The sequence below is a fragment of the Primulina huaijiensis genome, chromosome 12 (genome assembly GCF_012295235.1).
Source record: "Primulina huaijiensis isolate GDHJ02 chromosome 12, ASM1229523v2, whole genome shotgun sequence".
NCBI lineage: Eukaryota > Viridiplantae > Streptophyta > Magnoliopsida > Lamiales > Gesneriaceae > Primulina > Primulina huaijiensis.
In genome coordinates this window covers 8,970,911-8,981,821 of record NC_133317.1, presented here as the reverse complement: position 1 = coordinate 8,981,821, position 10,911 = coordinate 8,970,911, and positions in this window count along the sequence as shown.

The following is a 10,911-nucleotide window of genomic DNA, read 5'->3' as shown; positions in this document are numbered from 1 at the left end:
GGAAATATGTTAATTTAAATCTTAAGGTAAAAAAAAAATCAATAATTATTTTTTCTCCATTCTACTTTTTTTTTATATCATTTAATTTGTTCTTCGTTGAATTATTAGTATTAATTTAGAGCATATATCAATATGTTCATATGTTGTTATAATATATATTTTATATATCCATCTTTTGTTACTTAAATCCATGTGAGCTAATTTTTTTTAATCAATATTCTATTTACAAGTGAAATATAATGATGAATTATAAAAATTTTGTTTATATATGTTGAATTAAAATGTGAAAATAGAGTGGCACTTATTAGTGAACAATTATAACAAAAATTCTAACGCTCCAAATTAGCAACTTTTTGTTTATTTACAAGAATTTTATATATAAAAAAAATTAAAGAACGTTTAAATTTTCGTATAACCTCGTATTTGAAAATCCTGGATACGCCCCTGAGAATAACCACACAATATTGTCATGAGATAGAAAACAACCATATCATACTTTAATTTATCTAACAAAAAATATAATTAGAAATATTTCTAGAACTTTTCAAATAAAAAACATATGTTTGGTAATTTATTTCACAAATTTTTTACACGGCTAGAGTGGACTAGTTTAATTTTTATTGAAACATATTTTCTAAAAAAATTATATTTCTTGAAACATTTTTTTTAATGAGTTGCCAATAATAATAAATTTAAATATCGTTTGATGACAAAAATAATAATAATTTAAAATTTATTAATTTAGGTTTTTTCCTTTTTTGGAGGGTTTTTGTTCATCCATACATGCAAACTGCATGCAACGGCCACCATCACCATTAAATTTTTCAACGGTGACTTAAAACTGTATGCAGTGCATCATTTTAACTATATCATATGATAAAGATGAAAAGATGGTCTTGTACCTCTATCCATATATCGATTTATCGATAATAAACGCACGTGTTTTTTTTTATTCAGACTGACAGATCAATATATTGCATCACATGAAAAATATATGCCAATGTGTCGATGTATTTAACCAGTACTTGTCAATAGAACAAGCAGTCGATATAAAAAAATCAGATTATCCGAAATAGGTTACGTAAACGCCGAATATATGTTCTCAAATTTAATTATTCTGTTTTTTAAAATAAATAATATATATATTCTTCATGTATTAAACCTAATATATATGCGTGTATTAATTTGAAAAATGTATGAAATGTATAGATGGAAGGGAGTGTTTGGAATTATCCTTGATAGGAAGCATGATGGGAGACGGTGTGGGCAAAAGGTTGCATGTGCATGCATGGGGCTTCAGAGGATGGGTTTTGGTTGGGTCCTCTACAAAATAATAACACTAGTTTGAACAAATTAATTTGTGGGCGTGTCAAGCATGACGGGTGCCGAAATGTGAGTAAAACACGTAAAATCTAACTTATTTTCAAGTTATTGTGAGTTCTACTTTGACCGTCAGTTATAATTTTCTAGGTTAATAATCAAAAAACAAAGGAATCTAATTGATGGCGGTTATAAAAGCTGGCATGGGAGATTCAACAAAAGACAATAGAATCAACTTTATCATTATGCATAATTGAAGGTGAACATAAATTTGTTAAAGTAGATGTCTTACAAGTCAACAGTTGGCTAGTGAATTTATAGATTCAAGTGTAATAAACAATCTTTATTTTAATATAATTTAACTTTTTATAGTTTCATTTGGCTTTATATGTATACTAATGCAATCAGCATAGATAAAGTTCTTGATTATACTTTAATACGAATTAATCGTAATTCGATCTTGAAACTCATTTGTAAACACTGTATATTCTTAATTCGTTCCTAGTCGATTCAGCCGCCTAAAAATAAGGATAAAGGCCGCTTGAGGTTGAGACTAACATATGTGATGTTGTGTACAGTGTTTCGTGGTAAGGACATAAAGATGCCCAATCATGCAGATGAGTATCATACGATGATTGTACCGAACATCCCTCCCTCGGACTTTCCAAGTGTTTATCATTCATTGAGATAAAAAGTCTGTGGTTGTGATTGTACATAATTAGTCCTTAAACCCGAGACAACACTGAGGCTCTACATACTAGGATTGTACTTTGACTCGTTTACTGACTCCGTGAGGGTCACAAGGTGGCGATGTTGGGTGCAATTGCGACATATGTAGGAGCCAATGAATTGTAGTCGGGAATTCATCGCTCACCTACGGGTGTGGATATCCCATGTGATCTATCGAAATAATAGTGCATGAAATCTCTGACCAAAGTGTGAGATGTACATTAGAGAAAGAGTTCTCTAGTTGTGCATGCGATGACACTATGAATATTTCATGATTGTATCACATAGCTATCGAATCTAATATGCAACCCTCAATGAACTAATGGTTGCAGATTCGATCGGGATATATTAGATGAAATAACCGTAATTTACGTTAATCATAATTGATTAGTTCTTGCAAACACTATCAGTGATAATCAGGGAATCATGAGACTATGCTACTGGACGCTCTTACCATGATTTGATGGTTTTAATTAGAAAATAATTTCTGATATTCTAATGACCAAATGTTGGTGCATGAAATGTGGCAAATTGGGGTAAGCCTGAATAAAATAAAATGTCCTGAATCACAAAGAGTTGTGAACTCACGACTAGCTGAGCCATTGAGGGTCACACAAGCACTGGATCATTTGTTCCCGTGGAGAGAATAAATTCAAGAAGTTGAATTTATATAAAAATATGATATAGTAAATTCAAGGGTTGAATTTATGATAATTAAATTTTGAGAAAATAAATTCAAGTAGTTTAATTTATGATATTTAAAATTTGGAGAGAATAAGTTCAAGGAGTTGAATTTATAAAATTTGAAAATTTAATTATTCAACTCAAAAGTTGAGTTTATTAAAGATTAAATTAAATATAGTGAGAATTATGTTTAATGGACTTGTAGGAGTACAAGTCCAACATACTAAATAATTAAAATTTTTAGTTGACTTTGATTAATTAATTAAACTAGTTGGACTAATTCAATTAATTAATTAAGCTTATTAATATTAATTAAGAGGTCTAAATCTATATTTATGGATATTAGGTCTTGGAGGCATGTTTTAAAATATGAGACAAGAAACTCTGCCACCATCACTTCAAGAATTTCGAAAATTCACTCCTCCCATAGCCTCCAAATTTTTGGCCACCACCTTGAATGATTTCAAGGGTTTTGAGCCGCCTATCGTTTTAATTAATCTCTACGCAAAACTTTATCTAAATTTCTAGTGCAATATAGAAGAGAAACATTTGTTCTAGTCGTGGACCTTGAAAGGAGGTTGTAGATCAGAAATTAATATATTGTGTGTATCATAAGTTAGTGTTGTGCTCTGGTGTTGTCAACACAAGCGCTCAACATGCAGCGGAAATTAATTATTGATGCACAAGTATAACATGAATAAATAGAGTCCAGATTTAAATTATGCAAAAGTATGAATACTTGTGCAATGCCGCATGACAAAAAATTTACTAGAAAAATATGTAAATCATTTACAGAAAACAATACTGTGAGATTAACAAAACTAAATTCCTTGACACTCAAAAGAATTAAAATGCATCAAAAACTCAAAACAAATACTAGATGCATAAAACAAACACGTATTGCTTAAAACCAAACGAAACCACTCTTCGATCAGCACTCTGCGTCAGTATTGTTCTTCGAGTGTTGGCAATACCAATCAGCAACACGAAAAGTATGTGAATCAATCACACAAATTCTTCACAAGAAATTCTTCAATTCTGAAGTCAGTGTATGTTCAGAAAAACTCCAGCAGCTTTCTGCGCTGCAAAATGATCACCCGATCAAGTCGGCTTTAGTGATCCGACGGTGCCGAGTAAAAGCTTCTCTTCAAAATACACTCGGCTTTCGTATTTTCCTTTTATGCAAGAACTCCTCTGCCGACCTTCCCAAAGACTCACACCAAAAGACTCACCAAAAATCTCCTACAAAAGTGATCATCCGATCACAGAAAACTTCAGCAGTTGCACAAAAAAGTGATCACTCGATCACATAAATACTACAGAGCAAATATATGTTGGATCTTGTGATTTTCTCTCTATGAAAAGCCCTCCCGTCCAACTCTCTGAAAAGTCCCTTAGACGGCTGTAAGACACTCTATATTTATATCTCATGCTTGACCTAATAGAAACAAGATTTTCATTAGATTTAAAATTCTTTTAAACAAGAATAAAATATCTTTGAGATAAAAATAATATTAAAAACAAATTATATAATATCTAGAGATAAATCAACCAAGATATTATCACCTAGAAATAAATCAAGCAAAATCTCATAATCTAGAAATAAATCAAGCAAGATCTTATAATCTAGAAAGACAAAATCTTAAATCGATAATATCAATTTAGCAAAAAATAATAAAGGAATAAAATATTCTTTTCAGACCTGATTCGAAAATCAAAGAAATGATTTTGAAGAAAATGTTCGTAGGGATTTACAACAAGAGCTACGTTCGCTTATATCGGAGTAGTTGGAGCCAAATGAAAATTGTTCACTAAAGGTATATATTAAACCTCTTATGAATGTTTATTCTATTTAAACCATACGAGTGTCGAAAAATTTTGATTGTCAAAATAAAATTTTAAAACTCTCGCTGCGATTTGGACACGAGAAAACGATAATCCAACAAAATTTACAACTAGAATGAGATAAAAGTTGGAAATCTTGGAATAATCTAGCAAACTGTAAATGATAATCTGAAATTTACAATGAAAATCGAAATAAAACTAGAATTTAGAGCTATGAAATTTGTAGAACGCTGCAGAATTTGCTGTGTTGATTGTTCGAGTGACCTTTCTGCCTGGTTCCTCGAGTTTTGTTGCTTGGTTCTTGCATCCGATTCCCCAACTGTTGCCCCTCNTTACTGAAATAAATTATTATAATATTTTTATTGAATGAAAGAAAGAGTATTTTTTACGTCTACTGAAATGATCTAGGTGTTTACTATAAAAAGTTTTATGTATTATTTTATAGCATAAATAATATATAAATGACGAAGAACAATAATTACGATTGTAATATGATATTTGAGTCGGTGTATTTATATTGTTATTAAAATTTTAATTTTTATAAAGTGGCAAACTCTTTATCTGTTATATAATTAAAACTGATAACATAATCTATAGAAAATATGAAAAATTATATTTTTGATTTTGTAATTTGCATGATTTTCGTTTTTATCTTGTTATCAGTCAATTCACTGAGTTGATCTATTAATTTGCATTTTTTTCAATTTAAGTATTTCATCAGAATGCTACGTAACACTGAAAAATGGTGACACAAAACTCAAATATACTAATGTGGCGTCGTACATTGCTTAAAAAATATGTAAAATAGTTGACTAAAACGGTAAATTAATTAATAACAAGACCAAAATAATGTGCAACTCAGAAGATCGAAATTGTAAATTTCAATAACTACAACACCATATATTGATAGATATAAAAACAAATCAATCTATTCGCGAGCTACTCGGAGCCCGTCTCGAGAAGAAACTCGTTTGAGACCGTTCATTAAATTTATCGAGCCGAGCTCGAGCTCAAATATTTTATTGAGCTGAGCTCGAACTTACGAATGTTCCTCTCGTAAGGCTCGTGAGCTCGAGCCATAACTCGAACTTGAGTATGAGTTTGAGCTCAACTAGGTTTTTGAGCTAGTTTGTTGGGCCATTAATTTTTGTCACACATTATTTTATTGAGATGTAAATTATTGAAATCCTATAAAACGAGAATCATGCATCTTAAGTTCTCATATATTAATTGGTGTTTTGGCTAAAAATACTCGACGAGCTCGAAAACGAGTTTGTTTAACAAGCTCGAAAACGAGTCTGCTTAACAAACCGAGTTGAGTCAGACTCGTTAAATATGATAAATAAGCTATTAACGAATCGAGCTTGAACTATTCGCGAGCTTAGTAATCTTCAAACGAATTGAACTTAAACTTAATTATAAAAACTCGAAAATGTAATGCCTGAAGTGAATATCACAAGTTGTTGATTTAGTAACATGAGATTACTAAATAATTAACGATTTTTAAAGAATGAAATATGACACGTTTTGGTCATATGAAGTCCAAATGATCTGAAATTTGGATATAACTTAGAAAACTCAAAGATATAGAAGTTTCATGTTTTGAGTTTTGGAATATTTGATCGTTTGGCTGGTCCAAAAGGATATACCGGTGTTAAAATGTTTAATATTTTATAAATGTAATATATTATTTTATTAATATAATATAATATATTATAATATTAAAAATAAAAAAAATAACAAAAAAATAAATAAATGTTGAGTCGGTGGAATTCATTGAATTTCCACCACAGTGATTGAGATTGACGAGAGACAGAGGCAAGAACGAGAGAGAAAGAAAAATACAGTTTTGAATTTTCTTTTCGATCGTACGACTTATCGGTTTATCCAATCGACGAACCGACTTCAGTTCTGGGATCGTTGACACGAGGTCTTCGATTTGATGTATAAATTTTATAGTTTTGGTGATGTTTGAAATTCATCGATTTTTGGAATAAATCCGATAAATTGTTAAATCGTACGGAAATTGAAGATTGTTGAATAGTGTATGATTTTAACGAAGTAGAGATGATTATAGTGGTGTTATTTTGAATTATTCCCAATTTATTATGATTAGGGATTTTTAATCGTTGGATTGAGATTGGAGCGTTGTTTGTAAGTTGTTATTAATTCTGATTATATATTCGGAGTCTATGAAGTATATGCTACATGTTGATATAAAGTTTTCCTAATTTGACGGATGTTGTAAAATAGCCTATTATTTGAAGTTAATTAATTAGTGTGTATTTGATGTTAGTATGGTGAAATAAAATACACCGAAATATTAATTGTTGAACGATAAGAATTTATAATCGAGTTGTAGATTTTGTTGAATTAATTGTTGTTGGGCTATTTGCTGTGCTATATTGAGGTTGTTATAATTGTGTTGATACGGTGACAATGATCTGATAATTGTTGTTGAATTATTTAGATACATCACGAGCCTCGGGATCAAAGAAATAGCCAGATTTTATATATACTCGATTATCAGGTACGTGTTGACGTACGAGCATATGTTGTTATTGTTTAGTATTGATGAATACTATTGTGTTGAACGATGATAAATCACTGGTATTGAGTGATTTGATATTATATATGTTGTTGTTTATTATCGTTGATATTGTTGGCTGTCGTTTGTTGGGAGACGTCACGTTGATGTTGTTCGTTCGACGATATTGCTGTCGCCGGTGTTGGGGTGCGACATATCGTCGATGTTGTTGTTGCAGTAGTATGGGAGTGATGACGTTGATATCTTTGGTGGTTGGATTGTCCAGAGACAGCAAAGGGAGTATTTCTGTTATCATTCCAATTATATTTTATATTGTTGATAATATAACTGTTATGTATTACGATGATGATTGTTGTGTATGCTCACCTTTTGGGGGCTGTTTCTGTTGGACAGGTTACAGGACTATGCCGTGAGACAGGATAGTGGTGAAGGGCTAGGTGTGTCTAGTCAAACAGTCCTGTAGTTGATAGTAGATAGAAACAGTATAGTTATTGTCTTACTTGAGTTGTATGTGTGTATGTATTATACTGTTTCTGCTGCATTGACGTAGATAGTGTGGTGATTGCACTATTTTGTCGTATATGCATTATATTATTACGTCGTTGAAAAGAAAAATTTTATGCATATGACGTCACATGTTGTATGATTACGTGGCGAGGTTTGGGGTGCCACAAGTGGTGGTATCAGAGCATATGTTAGATGTCTGGGATGGTTAGGAGATGGGTTTGTGATGAGGGAGTTGGATGGCGATATTATTTGCGTGTGTCTGTGCATTTGACTTGTTTTTGATGATTTCTTGGTATGATTGATTGTTCTTTAGTTGCGTGTGCTTTCGTGCGAAAGGTGTGCTAATGATTACTGGATTGTAATTGTTAAATATTATGATTAACAATTTAATTTCCAGTGATGGCAGCTAGAGAACAGGTACATCCACGCGAGGAAACGAACGAGGTTGACAGTGGGTTTGGGCAGATGAATCCATTGCCACCTCCTCCTATGGGACAGGCACCTGCAGATCAGCCTTTATTGCCTGGTGAGTTGACTTTGGCACAGTTCAGCAGTTATCTTCCGCCGAGATTTGATAGCTCTGAGACTGGCGAGCGAGCATATGAGGGGATTGAGAGGATAGAGCAGATATTTGTGACTGCACCGTGTGCTAGGTCTGCTTGGTTACGATTGGCTACATTTCAGCTTTCGCGGAATGTATTATTATGGCGGCAGACGACTGAGGCCGGATTGAGAGCTCAGGGTCGTACTATTGATTGGGATGTGTTTCGGTCTCGTTTTCTTGATAAATATTTTTCTATAGCAGCCAGGCAACAGAAAGAGAAAGAATTTGAAGATTTGAGACAGGGTAGTATGTCTGTTGCTGAGTATGAGACTCGATATTTTGCATTGCTGAAATATGTGCCACACGTTGCTACGAATGTTCATGCTAAGATGAGACACTTCTTGAAAGGGTTGAAGTTAGAGTTATTTGATCGTGTGCAATCAAATAACCCAGTATCATTTGAGGATGCAGTGACAAGAGCTGAGATGGCTGAGTTGGTGATGCAGGAGTATGGGGCTCAGGGACGATTATCAGAGCCGACTAGGGAGTCATTGCGACCACAGAGACAGTCCTTTAAATATTAGAAGGGTTCATCTTCTTCAGCAGCATCATCTGGGAAGCGCCGATTTGATTCACGACGTGTTGAGAGTCGTGGGAGCAGTTCTCAGTCTGTTCAAGGGCAGAGAGGGGAGTCCAGAGCAGTGAGATGTTTTCGTTGTGGGGGACCTCACTTGATCAGACAGTGCACACAGACCGAAATCACCTGTTTTGAGTGTGGTGGTGTTGGCCATATAGCGAGACAGTGTCCTAGCCGTGAGGGACAGCGAGAGCCCAGGAGTGATAGAGGTAGACCCTCAGAGAGAGGAGGACGACAGCCTCAGCAGTTTACACCACGACCTTCTGGAGGACAACCACGTAGACAGGGAGCTGGTCCGCCTCAGGCACAGGTGTATGCGTTGACACGGGAGCAGGCAGAGGAGGCACGAGAAGAGATGATAGTGGGTAAGTGTTATTTATGTTCTTATCCTGCTTATATTCTTGTTGATACAGGTGCTTCGCATACATTTATATCGAAGAGGTTTGTGGTTGAGCATCATATGCGCTCGTCTCCATTGTCTATGCCTCTTTCTGTTTCGACACCCTCTGGAGTTGATATATCGGTGGTATCGATGATATCAGATGGTATTATTTCTTATGAGGGCTATGAGTTGAGATCTGATATGATTATTCTAAAGATGACTGATTTTGATTGTATTGTGGGAATTAATGTGTTGAGGAGATATTGTGCGACTGTTGATTGTTATCAGCGAGTAGTATATTTTTACACCGATGAGAAATAGCGTTGGACATTTTATGGGAAGGGTTCTCGTCCTCGTGTTCCGTTGGTATCTGCTATCCGGATGTCTCGGTTATTGGAGCATGGCCATGAGGGTTATCTTATTTATGCTGTAGATGTGACAGAGAAGAAGAAGGAGGTGGGAATAGAGGAGATACCTGTAGTTGCTGAGTTTGCTGATGTATTTCCTGATGAGATTCCAGGCTTCCCACCAGTCCGTGAGGTGGAGTTTGGGATTGAGTTGATGCCAGGTACTTCTCCTATTTCTCGTGCTCCTTACAGAATGGCACCAGCAGAGTTGAGAGAGTTGAAAGCCCAGTTGCAGGACTTGCTGGACAAGGGATACATTCGTCCTAGTGTATCGCCTTGGGGTGCACCAGTCTTATTTGTAAGAAAGAAAGATGGAACGATGCGGCTTTGTATTGACTATCGACAGCTGAATAAGGTAACGATTAAGAATATTGATGATTTGTTTGATCAGTTGCAGGGAACCTCAGTATATTCGAAGATTGATTTGAGGTCAGGATATCATCAGATACGAGTTAGAGAGGAGGATATTCAGAAGACAGCATTCAGGACCAGATATGGGCATTATGAGTTTTTAGTTATGCCGTTTGGGTTGACGAATGCTCCAGCTGTGTTCATGAGTTTGATGAATAGAGTATTTCAGCCTTATCTCGATCGGTTTGTTATTGTGTTTATTGATGATATATTGATATATTCCAGGAGTGAGGCTGAGCATGTTGGGCATTTACGTTCAGTATTACGGGTACTGCGAGATAGACAGTTGTATGCCAAACTCAGTAAATGTGAGTTTTGGTTGGATCGAGTGGTCTTCTTGGGTCATGTTATATCGAGAGATGGGATTTCTGTTGATCCAACGAAGGTCGAAGCAGTGTTGCAGTGGTCAGCACCTACATCTGTACCAGAGATCCGTAGTTTCTTGGGTTTAGCAGGTTATTATCGTCGATTTATCGAGGGATTTTCAAAGATTGCTAGACCTTTGACACAGTTGACTCAGAAAGGTGTGCGATTTCAGTGGTCTGAAGCATGTGAGAGGAGTTTTCAGGAGTTGAAGCACCGACTGACGACCGCACCGGTGTTATCAATCCCAACAGAAAATGAAAGGTTTGTTGTTTATACTGATGCATCATCACATGGTTTGGGATGTGTTTTGATGCAGGATCGACATGTTGTGGCATATGCCTCGAGACAGCTGAAACCACACGAAACTAGGTACCCTGTGCATGATTTGGAGTTAGCAGCCATTATCTTTGCCTTGAAGATATGGCGACACTATTTATATGGTACCTCGTTTACGATTTATACGGATCATAAGAGTTTGAGATTTTTGTTTACTCAGACAGAGTTGAATATGAGGCAGAGACGGTGGTTAGA